Source organism: Dama dama, chromosome 7 (genome assembly GCF_033118175.1).
Source record: "Dama dama isolate Ldn47 chromosome 7, ASM3311817v1, whole genome shotgun sequence".
NCBI lineage: Eukaryota > Metazoa > Chordata > Mammalia > Artiodactyla > Cervidae > Dama > Dama dama.
Window position 1 is genome coordinate 11,188,326 of NC_083687.1, and position 14,961 is coordinate 11,203,286.

A 14,961-nucleotide genomic window follows, 5' to 3' on the forward strand; every position below is an offset into this window, starting at 1 on the left:
GACAGCCTCTTGTTTTGAAAGCTCTCTAGCTCTGGGAAGTGTGGGTAATAATAACGGTGAACTCACACCAACTCCATGGGGTTGAGGTAGCATCACCTTCATTTTGCAGATGAAGAAACTGAGGCACAGAGCATTTAAGCCATTTGCCAAAGTCACACCGCCCGTAAAGTGGCAAAGCTGGGATTCGAACCCGGTCGCCCTGTCCGGCCCCACGGCAGGGCCGTAACTGGCTGCTCTTAGGGCTGACCCAGGGGAGAGCAGGCTGCCTCCTGAGACAGCGAGGCGTGGTTGAAGGCGGGCGTGCTGAGGAGCCGCACCAGGGTGTGGGGTGAAGTGGGCATCTTGGGGGCACTGAGCTGGCCCTCGAAGGGAAGCAGGGCAGTTTTGGGGAGAGGCGATCCGTGGGAAGGAGGACGGCATGCACCCCAGGCCGCAGGGAAGGTGTGAACAGAACCTGGAGTCAGCTTGGGGGTGTGTGTCACAGGGAGGGCCGAGAGGACAGCGTGTTCCAGCTGACCTGGACCCTTCCTGCTGCCTCTGAAGCCCCAGCAGGGGCTGGTGAGGGTCCTTGTGTGGCCCCAGGCCAGGCACAGTGAACTCGTCCATGTCTGGGTGACCTGAGGATTGGGGAGCTGTGGGAACGTTTGTGGAAGCTGAGGCCCGCCCTGGGTGAGGGCACGCAGCTTTGGCTTCCCGGGGCCCCGTCCAGGTTTGAGCTGAGCTGGTCCCTTCGGCCAGGAGGGCTGGGGTGACACCCGTGGAATGACTCTGGGTACCGGGGCAGGGGAGGGACTCACCCCTGGGTCTGCCTCTGACCCTGCCTCCCCCCTGCTGTGTGACCTTGGACGTGTTATTTAACCTGTTTGTCTCAGAGAAGGCAGAGAAGTCACCACCTATTTCAATGTGGTTTTTTTTAAAATTTATTTATTTTAATTGGAGGCTAGTTACTTTACATTATTGTGGTGGTTTTGCCATACTTCGACATGAACCAGCCATGGGTGTGCATGTGTGTGCCCCCCATCCCGAACGCCCCTCCCACCTCCCTCCCCACCCCACTCCTCTGGGTCACCCCAGAGCACCGGCTTTGAGTGTCCTGCTTCATGCATTGAACTTGTACTGGTCATCTGTTTTACATACGGTGATATACATGTTTCACTGCTATTCTCTCATCTCGTCACACCCTCGCCTTCTCCCACAGAGTCTAAAAGCCTGTTCTTTAAAACAGTGTCTCTTTTGCTGTCTTGAATATAAGGTCGTTGTTACCATCTTTCTAAATTCCATATATATGTGTTAATATACTGTATTGGTGTTTCTCTGACTTACTTCACTCTGTATAATAGGCTCCGGTTTCGTCCACCTCATTAGAACTGACTCAAATGCATCCTTTTTTATAGCTGAGTAATATTCCATTGTGTATATTTTGGGGTTGTTATGATTCATTTATATATTTAATGGGTTGTTATGAGGATTAGAAATAGAGTGTATGAAGAGATTGGCACACAGTAGGTACTCAAATGGTTGTGGTTGATGTGAAGGGAGAGTGAAGCAGGGGGGTGACAGGCCGAGGCTGTTGACACCTATTTTGTCTGTACTTCGGGTCCCTGAGGAGGGAGGGCACCTCCCCAAGGGCAGAAACATCACGGGGAGTCATGGAGGAAGAGACCGTGGAACTGGACCCTGACGGTTGACCAGGAGGAGAGGAAGGGGCCCAGAGACAGAGGACAGGAGGAATCTGGGACCCCCACTCTTCTGGGATGCTGGCTCTTGGTTCTGTCTTTATCAGCATTTATTGGACATCGACTGTGCAGGTGACTGTGTTTGACTCTAGAGTACAGAATTCAGTGTTTCTGCTATTTACTGAATGAATGTTCCAAAAGGTTGACATTTTTTTCATTCATTCAATAAATAAGTCTTGTGCACTTACTATGTGCCAGGCGCTGCTCTGGATGTTGATAAAATACAGCAGAGAGTCAGACAAAATCGCTAGGCTTACAGAGTTGATGTTTTAAGTGGGAGAGGAAGACAGCAAGCATGATGACTACTGTGTTGAGAGACTGTCGCATGGTGACAAGTGTTACGCAGATTGCAAAAGTGAGGAGGAAAGGGAGAAAGGAGGAGAGTCGGGGTGGAAAAAGAATTTAGAGTTGAAATGGGGGGAGGTCAGGACATTGGAGCAGAACTGGAAATCTGGGGGTGGGGGTGGGGAACCATTCCTAGCAGGTGCAAAGGCCCTGGGGTTAGAACAGCAAGGAAGTCAGTAGAGCTGGAGGAGATAAAGAATGGTAGGAGGTGAGGCCAGAGGGGCGAGGGGAGGGCCAGCAGGTCACGCAGGGCCTCCTGGCAAGGAACTGGACTCTTCAGCGGAAGTGGGGAGCCATGGGAGGAATGTGAGTAGTGTGCTGGAAGAGTCAGATTTAGCTTTTACCAGTTTCCTCCTGGCTGCTGCCTGGGGAACAGACCAGGGTTGGGGAGAGACAAACAAGGTCAGAGGCAGGAGGACCAGTGAAGAGGCTACTGAGGGGAGGTCGGGGCGCTGGGGCCAGCGTGGCTGAGGGTAAAGCTCAGGACCTGTTGATGGGCTGGGTAGAGGGTGGGAGGAGAAAGCGGAGCTGGATGACTCCGAGGCCTGTGGTTTTTAGTGGCTAAAGCCGTGCGAGCCCACACAGTGCCATCCACACCGGGCCTGCTCTCCCCACTCTACCCCTGAGGCTCATGTTCCTAACTCTTCTGTCCCTTCTCCAGGTCAGGGGTTGAGGGAACGTGACCACAGCCTCTGCCCTCAAGGTCTTTTAAAGGCAGCTAGCAGTGGGCTTGGGGCCTGAGGGGGGACACCTTTCACGCTGGGGCTCCTTTCTCTCTAAAGGCAAGGTCAAGGCCAGCATTGAAACTTCAGATTTTCAGAGGGGTCTGTGTTTTTCAAAAAGAGCTTACTGCCCTTTTATTATTAGATCTTTGAAGGTTCAGGTATTGTTTTCTCATCATACGAGTTAGAAAACTGGGACCCCCCATGGGGCAAGCCAGCTTAGATCTGATTGGTCAGCAGTCAAGCTGGGGCCAGAGCTCCGCACCGCTGATGCCACACCTGTGCCAAGGGCTGCACCATCCTTGCGGGCCGGAAAGGCCTGGCACCTCCCCTGGCTCCACAGAGAGGTTAGTGTTTGTTAGCTGCTCAGTCATATCTGACTCTTTGTGACCCCATGGATCACAGCCTGCCAGGCTCCTCTGTCCATGGGATTCTCCAGGCAGAAATCCTGGAGTGGTTTGCCATGCCCTTCTCTGGGGGATCTTCTTGACCCAGGATTCAAACCCGGGTCTCCTGCAATGCAGATAGAGAGGGTCCACCCTGAAAAGGGACCCCCACCCCCATTCCAGCAACAGAGGTGACAAATCCGTAGTGAGAGCTGGTAGTCTCCTTGAGTCGAGTCTCAGCCCCTGGACGCTCCTCTGTGCTGTGGGGGTGACGACAGCCCCCGCCTTCCAGGGCTGCGGTGGGGATTAGAGCCGTCAAGACGTGCGAACAGGCCTTGGCCCCAAGTCTGCGCTCCACAAATGCCAACTGTTGTCATGAGGGATAAAGGGCTTTCTGGGCCTCACAGCTTTACAGCCACAGCGAGGAAGGTCAGATGGGCGCTGTGCCCGTTTGATGGGCTGAGGAGCACAGATGGGGGTCACCTACTGGGAGCAGCGAATTCCGGCCACACTGGCTTCCTGACCTGAGAGATGCTGCGCTCCGTGACGGCAGCCCCTGACTGCCGTTCAGGGAGGCCCCGGCGTTTGCCAGAGTGAGGCCGCCTGCCTGCACCCTGGGTGAGGTCGTGAGGCCGTTTGGAGGAGGCAGGTGCGAGTTGGGGTGGTGTGTCTGGCCACGCGGTGCTGGAGGCTCCCACGCCTCCTCCCACTTCCCCGTCCCGATGCTGCCTGCCTGGCCTCGTGGGCCACCTCTGCGCCTCCGTCCCGGGGTGAGAGTGGGCTGGACCCTCTCCTCCGTCTGATCTAATCCTTCAGTCTGGTTGCATCACTCCCATTTGACAGCAAGGCCCAGCAAGGCCATGTGAATTGCCCGGCATCACACAGCATCTTGGTGGCAGAGTAGGAATCCCAAGGCTAGAGCTATTTCCACTGCACATTCTGCCTCAGCTGGGAGCCAGGAGACCCTGCCTGCATCCAGGGTGGGACCACAGCCAGTTCCACCCTCCCTGGATTGGACAGGGTGGAGAGTGGCCTTTGCTCTCATGCATTCCCTCCTAGCCTGACTTGCCAAGTCTTGACTGCTGTCCCCTCCCTCCACGCTTCGAGTACAACCTCATCCTGGCTCCCAGCTTACTCAGGGCTCCTCCAACACCTGGAGCCTGGAGGCTTTTTTTTTTTAATTGCAGGATAATTGCTTTACAATATTGTGTTGGGTTTTTGCCATACATCAACATGAATCGATCATAGGTATATATATATGTCCCCTCCCTCCTGAACCTCCCTCCCACCCATCCCGCCCCTCTAGGTTATCACAGAGCTCCTTGAGTCATACGGCACATTCTCACTGGCTGTCTGTTTTACATTTGTAGTGTATGTTTCCATGCTACTCTCCGTTCGTCTACCCTCTCCTTCCCCTCCTGCGTCCACGCGTCTGTTCTCTATGTCTGCACCTCCCTTGCAAGGCTGGAGGCTTTTTAAAAAGAACATGCAGTTTATGCAAGGCAAAACCTAAAAGGCACAAGAAGACCCATGGTGAAAATGCCCACTCCCATCCCCCAGCCACCCAGTTCCCCGAAGGCAACCATCATTACTCAGCTTTCCAAAAATACGCTCTGCTCCTGTATTTCCCCCAATAAAAATGGAAGCATCCAGGCGCACGGTGCCGAACCCGGCTCGTTTCGCTTTAGTGACATGGCTTGGAGGGTTCCTTCCATTCAAGACCAGAGCATTCCGTTGCAGGCCTGCGTCGTGATTTACTTAACCGGTCCCCTGTGGCCAGGCATTTGCGTTGTTTCCAGCCTTTGGTTCCTACAAGCAGGGCTGCAGTAAACAAAATTGAGCGGCATCAGGTCACCTAGCTAGCTGGAAGGTAAAATTCCCAGGGGTGGTGCATTTCCCTCCAACAAGGTTATATTGAGTCCCTTCCCCACCACCAGGGGTGGGTCCAACCGCTCCTGTGATGGGGATGTCCCTGCCCCCACCTCCAGCTGCTGACAGCTGTATGCGCTCGGATCCCAAAGAACAGGGCTCGGTGACTCCAAGGGGTCTGGGTGGGCTCTGACCCCAGGATACTTACTTACCTACCCCAGTTGGGGGTCCTTCATTAAACATCCCTGCCCTTTACTGCTCCAAACCTAAATTCAAAATGTTCTTTATGAAGCAAGTATTGCTTTCTAACTGAAAAGTGCCAAATTAAGAAGAAAAAAATTCAGACTCATTTCTTTCTCCCTTGATGAATTCAGCTGCCTTCCCGCCCACCCACCACTGCTGTGCATGAGTGTGAGAAAGTGTGTCTGAGGCTTTGCCAAGGTGAGAGGAACAAGATATATTTAGTGCCTGCGAGGAGTGGGGAGGCAGTACTGGGTGGTTACTGGGAAAAGAGCACCCGGCTCTGGACAGATGGGGAGGCAGAGGCCCGGGAAGGGGAGGGCCACCCAGCGCTGAAGCCTGTAGAGACTGGCCTCCCCCTGCCCGCGCTGCCCGCGTCCTCACGGGCCAAGGCTCCTAGTGTCGGAGGTGTGCCCTGCTGAGGTTCACAGCTGCTAATATGGTTGTTACCGAAAGGGGGCGTCCGGCTGCTTGCCACTCTAAAGCCACTAAAGAGGCACGGTTGGCGGAAGGTTTGCTTTATTTTGGAGGCTGGCAACCTTGATGGGAGGGCAGACGCTTGTCCAAAGGCCGACTCCCCGCCACCGACAATCGGGGGCAAGAGCTTTTATAGACGGAGGGAGGGGACTACGCGCAGAAACAGTGCAGTCCGCTCTGACAGTCGTCTTGAAACTGGTCGTTCGGTGGTCTAATCAGCGTCATCTTGGTTTTTTTTAATTTTTTTGATTTTCTGTTGGAGTATAGTTGATTTACTGTTGTGTTGTGCTAGCTTTAGGTGTGCAGCACAGTGCTGCAGTTAAACATATATTTATTCTGTTTCGGATTCTTCACTCATATTACAGAATATTGAGTATAGTTTCCTATGCTCTATGGTAGGTCCTTGTTGGTTGTTTTTTTTTAAATAATGATTTTTTATTTTATTTTTAAAAATTTGATTCTGTTTTACTTGTTGGTTCTGCTGGGTCTTCATTGCTGCAGGCGGGCTTTTCTCTAGTCGTGGCGAGCGGGCACGACCCTCCTTGCAGCGTTCAGGCTCTAGGGCACACGGGCTCCACAGTTCTGGTGCACAGACTTAGTTGCTACACAGTGTGTGGGGTCTTCCCGGACCAGGGTTCCAATCTGTGTCCCCTGCATTGGCAAGTGGATTCTTGACCCCTGGACTGCCAGAATCTGGTTGTCTATTTTATGTCTAGTAGTGTGTGTATGTTAATCCCAAGCTCCTAATTTATCCTTCCCTCTCATGTTACCCCCTTGGTAACCTTCAGTTTATTTTAGAAGTCTGTGAGTATGCTTCTGTTTTATAAATAAGTTCATGTGTATCGTTTTTTAAAAATTAGGTCCCACATATGAGTTATATGTTTTACATAGTAAGATAATCTCTGGGTCTATCCATATTGCTGCAAATGGCATTATTTCATTCTTTTTATGGCTGAGTAGTATTCCACTGTATATATGGACCACGTCTTCTTTATCCATTCACCTGTCGATGGACATTCAGTTTGCTTACGTGTCCTGACTATTGTACGTAGTGCTGAGATGCACACGGGGGTGCGTGTATCTGTCTGAAGTATGATTTTCTTTGGATATATGCCCAGGAGTGGGATTTCTGGGCCATATGGTAGTTCTGTTTTTAGCTTTTTTAAGGACCCTCCATACTCTTTAGTGGTTGTATCAATTCCCAGCAGCAGTGTAGGAGGGTTCCCTTTTCTCCACACCCTCTCCAGGATTTATTGTTTGTAGACTTTTTGATGATGTCATTCTGGCCGGTGTGAGATGACGCCTCATTGTGGTTTTGGTTTGCATTTGTCTGATAATTAGTGATGTAGACCATCTTTTTGTGTTCTTTTTGGCCATATGTATGCCTTCTTCGGAGAAATATCTATTTTAATCTTCTGCCCATTGTTTGACTGGGTTGTTTGTTTTTTGACATAGAGCATCTTGATCGTTTTAAGCACAGTTCATCTTTAGTTCCAGCGTCAGTTTGTTGCCCTCTCTTTGAGGCCAGCTCTTGGAACTGTGGCAGCTTGTCATGGCTATAGTCAGTCACCATGTAGTTAACTTCTCCCACCTGGTGGGGGTTTTATTTGTAAGCGTCTGTAAGACAGCTCACAGGATACGGCTCAGAATATTATCTATAGTCCTTGAGGAGGAACTAATGGTCCTTGACTATGTTTAATGACTTAACCATTATTATTTAGTCTTGTTGACTGTTTTCCGTTGTTTCTGCATTTTCTCATTTATTTCTCTGATTAAACTTACTCATTGGAAGTTTTTCCGAAGACAAAAGGCAGGCTGAGGACATGGGGGACAAAGACCACAGGTTTCTGCTCCATTTCAGTACCCCCTTTTTCTTGATACTCCTCAGTCTTGAGGAGGGACAGGTACAGAAGAAGAAAGAGAATAAAGTTTTGGACAAAGAGGTTAATCACAGACTTGGTAGAGGAACCCTGTTTTAGTTCCATTTCTGTTCCAGTTTTCCCCAAAGCTTTGAGGGAATGGGCCAACACCTGCTATGGAGACTTTCTACTGAAGTGGGGCATTGTGAAAGTAAAAGCATTAGTCGCTCCATCATGTCCGACTCTGCGATCCCATGGACTGTAGCCTGCCAGGCTCCTCTGTCCCTGGGATTCTCCAGGCAAGAATGCTGGAGTGGTAGCCATTCCCTTCTCCAGGGGCTTGCTTAGTCACTTCACTCGTGTCTGACTCTGTGCGACCCCATAGACGGCAGCCCACCAGGCTCCTCCATCCCTGGGATTCTCCAGGCAAGAATACTGGAGTGAGTTGCCATTTCCTTCTCCAATGCATGAAAGTGAAAAGTGAAAGTGAAGTCGCTCAGTCCTGTCTGGCTCTTAGCGACCCCATGGACTGTAGCCCACCAGGCTCCTCCGTCCATGGGATTTTCCAGGTAAGAGTATTGGAGTGGCATAGTGAGGCACAGTCCTCCATAATTTTGGGAATGGACACAAAGTTGGAAATAATCTCAACTTCCAAACTTAGCATCAACATTTTGTATTGTGAAAACATTACCTCTGTCTTTGATTACTTTGTCATAATACCTGGACAAACATTTGAAAATCAGTAGACATATTACAATGAGGATAATAATGGAAATGCATCTTGTATTATTCTTTGAATGTGTTGTTTCCCCCTTAATGGTTAAAGCAGATATACAATGTTTGTTTGTATATCAAACATATATACAGTGTTTGTTTGCAAGATATACAATGAATGTTTCCCCCTTTAATGACAAATCTTTCCATAGAAAGCACTGGTAATCAATATATTTCTCCAGCATTGCCAGCTGTTGCTCAGTTGCCTGCACTGGGTCCTTTCAGGTCCCTCGGTGCTAGGCCTACTTTTTGTTTATTGGCCTAGTTTTCCATGATGGGGGAAACTAATCAGATCCAACAAACAAGAACAGAGGTGTGCTGACGGGGAAACATTTGATAGGCTATCCATTTTAGCACTAATACTCAATTGTAACACAAGCATTGTACATATGCTTTTATTTTTTTTTTTTGTTGTTCAGTCACTCAGTCATGTCTGACTCTTTGCAACCCCATGAACTGCAGTATGCCAGGCCTCCGTCCCTCACCATCTCCTGGAGTTTGCTCAGACTCGTGTCCATTGAGTCAATTATGCCATCCAACCATCTCATCCTCTGTCATGTCCTTCTCCTCCTGCCTTCAAAAATCTTTCCCAGCATCAGGGTCTTTTCCAGTGAGTCGGCTCTTCATATCAGGTGGCCAAAGTACTGAAGCTTCAGCTTCAATATCATCCCTTCCAATAAATATTCAGGGTTGATTTCCTTTAGGATTGACTGGTTTGATCTCCTTGCATCCAAGGGACTCTCGAGAGTCTTCTGCACCACCATCTGAAGGCATCAGTTCTTCAGCACTCAGTCTTTTCTATTGTCCAGCTCTCACATCTGTACATGACTACTGGAAAAATCACAGCTTTGACTAGATGGACCTTCATAGGCAAAGTGATATCTCTGCTTTTTAATACACTGTCTAGGTTTGTGATGGCTTTTCTTCCAAGGAGCAAGTGTCTTTTAATTTAATGGCTGCAGTCACCATCTGCAGTGATTTTGAAGCCCCAAAAATAAAGTCTCTCACTGTTTCCATTGTTTCCCCATCTATTTGCCATGAAGTGATGGGATCAAATGCCATGATCTTCTTTTTTTGAATGTTGAGTTTTAAGCCAGCTTTTTCACTCTCCTCTTTCACCTTCATGAAGAGGCCCTTTAAATCCTCTTCGCTTTCTGCCATTAGGGTAGTGTCATCTGCATATCTGAGATTATTGATATTTCTCCTGGCAAACTTGATTCCAGCTTGTGCTTCATCCAGTCTGGCATTTCTCATCATGTACTCTGCATATAAGTTAAATAAGCAGAGTGACAATAGATAGCTTTGATGTACTCCTTTCCCCATTTGGAACCAGTCCATTGTTCCATGTCCATTTCTAACTGTTGCTTCTTGACCTGCATACAGGTTTCACAGGAGGCAGGTAAGGTGGTCTGGTATTCCCATCTCTAAGAATTTTCCACAGTTTGTTGTGATTCTACACAGTCAAAGGCTTTAGCATAGTCAGTGAGTTAGAAGTAGATGTTTTTATGGAATTCTCTAGCTTTTCCTATTATACAGTGGATGTTGGCAATTTGATTTCTGGTTCTGCCTTTTCTAAATCTAGGTTGAACATATGGAAGTTCTTGGTTCACATACTGTTGAAATCAACTTGAAGGATTTTGCTAGCATGTGAAATGAGTGTGATTATGTGGTAGTTTGAACTTAAAGCCAGCAGTGATACACATCATAAATAATTGTACTCTATGATAACTTCACTAGACAATTCTTTCCATCCTAAGCACTGGGGTCAAAAGTATGGTTTGAAGCAAAACAATAACTTTCCATTGTGTGTGCTCAGTAGTGTCCGACTCTCCGCAACCCCACAGACTGTAGCCCTCCAGTCTCCTCTGTCCTCTGTCCCAGTAAGAATACTGGGGTGATTTGCCATTTCCTACTCCAGGGAATCTTCCTGACCCAGGGATTGAACCTGTGTCTCCTGCATTGGCAGGCGGATTCTTTACCACTGAGCCATCCGGGAATCCCAGCTTTCCGTTAGAATTCTTTAAATTTCTTACCTAGTTCAGCAGTAGGATCTGAGAGTTATTAAATGTTGTCCATATTATTTAACTTACCAAATAATCCTAGTTAGAGCTTCCCTGATAGCTCAGCGGGTAAAGAACATGCAGTGCAGAAGAAGCAGGAGACATGGGTTCGATCCCTGGGTCAGGAAGATCCCCTGGAGGAGGAAATGGCAACCCATGGACATTCTTGGGTTCTTGTCTGAAAAATCCCATGGACAGAGGAGCCTAGTGGGCTACAGGCTATGGGGTTGCAAAGAATTGAACCTGACTGAGCAACTAAGCAAGACAAATCCTAGTTACTTCACTATTTCTTCTGAGTGTCTAGGAGCCCTTTGGAATACGCAAAGTTAGCTCGAGAAAGAAACTTGAAGTCTGTTATCCACTTGATCTTAGCCAAAAGGCCGAGAAGCGATAAGTCTGTTATCCAAAGCAGCTTGATATTCTAGGAAACTTTGGGGGAGAACAAAAACCAAATTCTAGTCTTATACCAGCTTACTATTAATAACAAAGCTTCATTTAAATCCAATCTAATCTTAAATCACTCCTGACAGCATACAAAATTCTTTTCTCAGAGTCCCCCCTCCACTTTTTTCTGCAAATCTTTCATCACTTTTTGTATCCATATGATTCATCCCTTATTTTTCTCCATCTGAAAACAACTAGCTCTAGGACAAAACTATTATCATAATTTTTTCTTCAACAACAATATCTGCATTCTTTATACTTTTTCTCATTGACAACAGATATCCTATTTGCTTTACAGACTGAAATGCTTCACTTTTAGTAGCTTTCATCACATATTTCAATTTTTAACCCATAAAAACTTTAACAAAGCCAAGAAACAAGTAATTGAACTGTCAGGCCAGCATTTACTGATTGGCAAACTTAAGAACATATTCCATAACCTCTAACAACTTACATTCTTCTCATAACCTAATTTCCCTTTAATATGGTACAAGATGCATGTTTAATAAACCCAACATCTTTTGAAGTTCTGCTAATTAACCCAAGGCTGAAGTCTCAGGCAAAGTGGACTTTGTTTGTATTTCAAGGACATGATGAGAGTTAACTTCAAGTTTTCTCCCAGGCGTATTTTTGTTCTCTCAGAATTTTATCAGAATTCTGAAAACAGTATTTTACCAAGCTAGCTTTTTCTAACTACATATGCAAAAAGAACAAGAAGAATTTCAAAATTCTTTTGGAATTTCAGAAGAGTTTCATCTCAACCAATTTTCTCCAGAGTCTAAAGAATACTATTGTCATATATTGTTTAAAAAATTAGCTTTGAGACTTTCAGTTCAGTTCAGTCTCTCAGTCTGACTCTCAGTCTCACTCTTTGCGACCCCATGGACTGCCGCACGCCAGGCCTCCCTGTCCATCACCAGCTCCCAGATCCTGCTCAAACTCATGTCCATCAAGTCAGTGATGCCATCCAACCATCTCATCCTCTGTCATCCCCTTCTCCTCCCTCCTTCAGTCTCTCCCAGCATCAGGGTCTTTTCCAAGGAGTCAGTTCTTTGCATCAGGTGGCCAAAGTATTGGAGTTTTGGCTTCAGCATCCATACTTCCAGTGAATATTCAGGACTGATTTCCTTTAGGATTGACGGGTTTGATCTCCTTGCAGTCAAAGGGACTCTCAAGAATCTTCTCCACCACCACAGTTCAAAAGCATCAAATCTTCAGCACTCAGCTTTCTTTATGGTCCAACTCTCACATCCATACATGACTACTAGAAAAACGGTAGCTTTGATTAGAGGGACCTTTGTCAGCAAATAATGTTTCTGCTTTTTAATATGCTGTCTAGGTTGGTCATAGCTTTTCTTCCATGAAGCGTCTTTTAATTTCATGGCTTCAGTCACCATCTGCAGTGATTTTGGAGCCCAAGAAAATAAAGTCTGCCACTGTTTCCATTTTTTCTCCATCTATTTGCCATGAAGTAATGGGACTGGATGCCATGATCTTCGTTTTCTGAATGTTGAGTTTTAAGCCAACTTTTTCACTCTCCTCTTTCACTTTCATCAAGAGGCTCTTTAGTTCTTCGCTTTCTGCCATAAGGGTGGTGTCATCTGCGTGTCTGAGATTATTAATATTTCTCACGGCAATCTTGATTCCAGCTTGTGTTTCATCCAGCCCAGCGTTTCTCATGATGTACTCTGCAAAGAAGCTAAATAAGCAGGATGACAATATACAGCCTTGACGTACTCCTTTTCCAAATTGGCATCAGTCTGTTGTTGCATGTCCGGTTCTAACTGTTGCTTCTTGACCTGCATACAGGTTTCACAGAAGGCAGGCAAGGTGGTCTGGTATTCCCGTCTCTTGAACGATTCTGAGACTTTACTGGTGGTCCAGTGGTTGAGACTCTGTGCTTCCACTACAGGGGCGCAGGTGTGATTCCTCATTGGGGAACTGGGATCCCACATGCCACACGGTGTGGCCAAATAATTTATCTTTTTCCTAAAAATACAAATTAAAATGAACAAAAAAACGTTACCTTTTTCTTTTAGTGACCTCATTGCTAAACCTTTTCTGTTCACACACATGGAATATGCACTCACACACCAGAACTTCACAAATCTTCCAAGAGGATGGCATGGAGTCCCAAATAAATACTTTCCCAACACAAATTGTCCTCAGCTTCAGACACATGTCAGAACCAATTGGCAAAATGTGCAAATAGCACTTCGAGCTGAAAAGAGAAGTTTGCCTGGGTGCATACTGGTGGACTTACTCAGTCTTGGAGCCTGTCAGCGGGTCTAGATGCCTGTTTCCGTTCCACCAAGGAAAAACGTACATTGGCAGCCAGTTATGCCGAGCAGGGGAGAAATAGGGCAGATCCCCGAAACAAATGGTTTCGGCAGCTGCTAGGAATGTCCCCCCAAACCCACCTCCTGGGGCCAGCTGACCACAAGCAGCGGGCTCCTCACAGCCGCCCCAGCGTGTGGTCACGGGAGGACCCCCCGGGAGCCAGGCACTGTGAGTGCAGCGGCCCCGCACTGGGTGCCAAAAACTGTTGTCAAACGTAGGGGTCTGGCTGCTTGCTGCTCTAAAGACAGGAAAGAGGCAAGGTTGGTGGAAAGGAAAGGTTGCCGTATTTCAGAGCCGGCAGACTGGCAGGGAGGGCAGACTCCTATCCAAAGGCTGACTCCTTACTCCCCGACAATCAGTGGGGAAGAGCTTTTATAGGTGCAAGGAGGGGGCTGCTTGCAGAAACAACACAGGCAGCTCTGACAGTCATCTTGAAGTTGGTCATGTGGTGGTCTGATCACTGTCATCTTGATTGTTTTAAGTACAGTTAATCTTCAGTACCAGGGTCAGGTTATTCCCATTTCTTCGAAGCCAGCTCTTGGAATTGCGGCAGCTTAGGTCATGGCTGCAGTGAGTGTCTATAAGACAGCTCACAGGATATGGCTCAGAGTGTTATCTATAGCCCTTGAGGGGGAGCTATATGATTTTGACTTTGCTTAAAGCCTAAACGATTATTATTTAGTCTTGTTGGACTTGTTTAGTCTTGTAGACTTTCAGTCTTGGTTCTGCATTTTCTCGTTTCTCTGATTAAACTGATTCGTTGACTGAAGTTTTTCCACAGACAGAAGGCAGGCTGAAGACATGGGGGTCAAGGATCAGAGGGTCCTGCTCCATTTCAGGGTCAGGCCCGTCCTGGACTCACTGCCCCTTTGAAGACCCTGGCTCTCTGCGTTCTGTCTCCTGACTACTGAGCCATGCTTGTTAGAGGTGGCAGTGAGGTCTGGGTGGGGGTGGGAGTCGGGCAGCGCCTGGCCCAGCCCGGGGGCAACACACGGCCTAGATTGGAGAGCCGTGATGCCTGCCGACAGATCCAGGGCACACGGAGCCACCCCAGTGTCTGCACAGATTGCAGTGGCCTGACCTGTGGGCCCAAAGCCCCATGTCCAGGACTCTCAGCAGACACGTAAGTGGCTAGTGGAGGCTTTGAGACTGGGTACCAGGGCAGCCAGAAGGGCATTTCCAGGAGCCCCGCAGCTCAGAGGACTGAGGAGGCGCTGAGCCTGGGCACGAGGCAGGAGGTGGCCTGCTGCCAGCCTCCCAATGGGCTTGGGTCCAGGCGCCGGGTGGGGCTTCAGGGAGATTCTAGGGGCTGAGACCAGGGGTTCTGCATTGATTGGGGATGGCGAGGCAGGGCGGGGAGGAGGAGCTGAGGTGGGTCTGTTGGGCCTGGTGCAAGGATTCAGCTGTGACAGGTGGGCAGTGCCAAGGGGGAAGATTGAGAAGGCTTCTGGGGTTCATTTGAGCCCCAGGGGGCCCTAACAGGGTGTCCGGTCCTGGGGAGGGGGTGTAGGACATGCACAAAAGTAGATGTGGTGTCTGCCTTTGAGGGGCTGTGTGTGTCTATGAAGCAAACCGCAGATTTATATAAAGTAAATATGCAATTATGTGGCCCGAGGTTTTGTCTCTAAGAGTCCAGGAGCATAAAACCATCTGGAGACAGCATGGTTCTGGTGGGGAGAGGAGGCAGTCTTCTTAGAGGAGGTGCCCAC

General features: G+C 48.2%; 1 protein-coding gene across 4 annotated transcripts in view; it reads left to right on the plus strand.

Annotated features, from left to right (window-relative positions):
• PACSIN1 (protein kinase C and casein kinase substrate in neurons 1) overlaps positions 1–14,961 on the plus strand; it is a 67,080-nt gene that overhangs the window by 41,061 nt on the left and 11,058 nt on the right. The window lies entirely within an intron of this gene.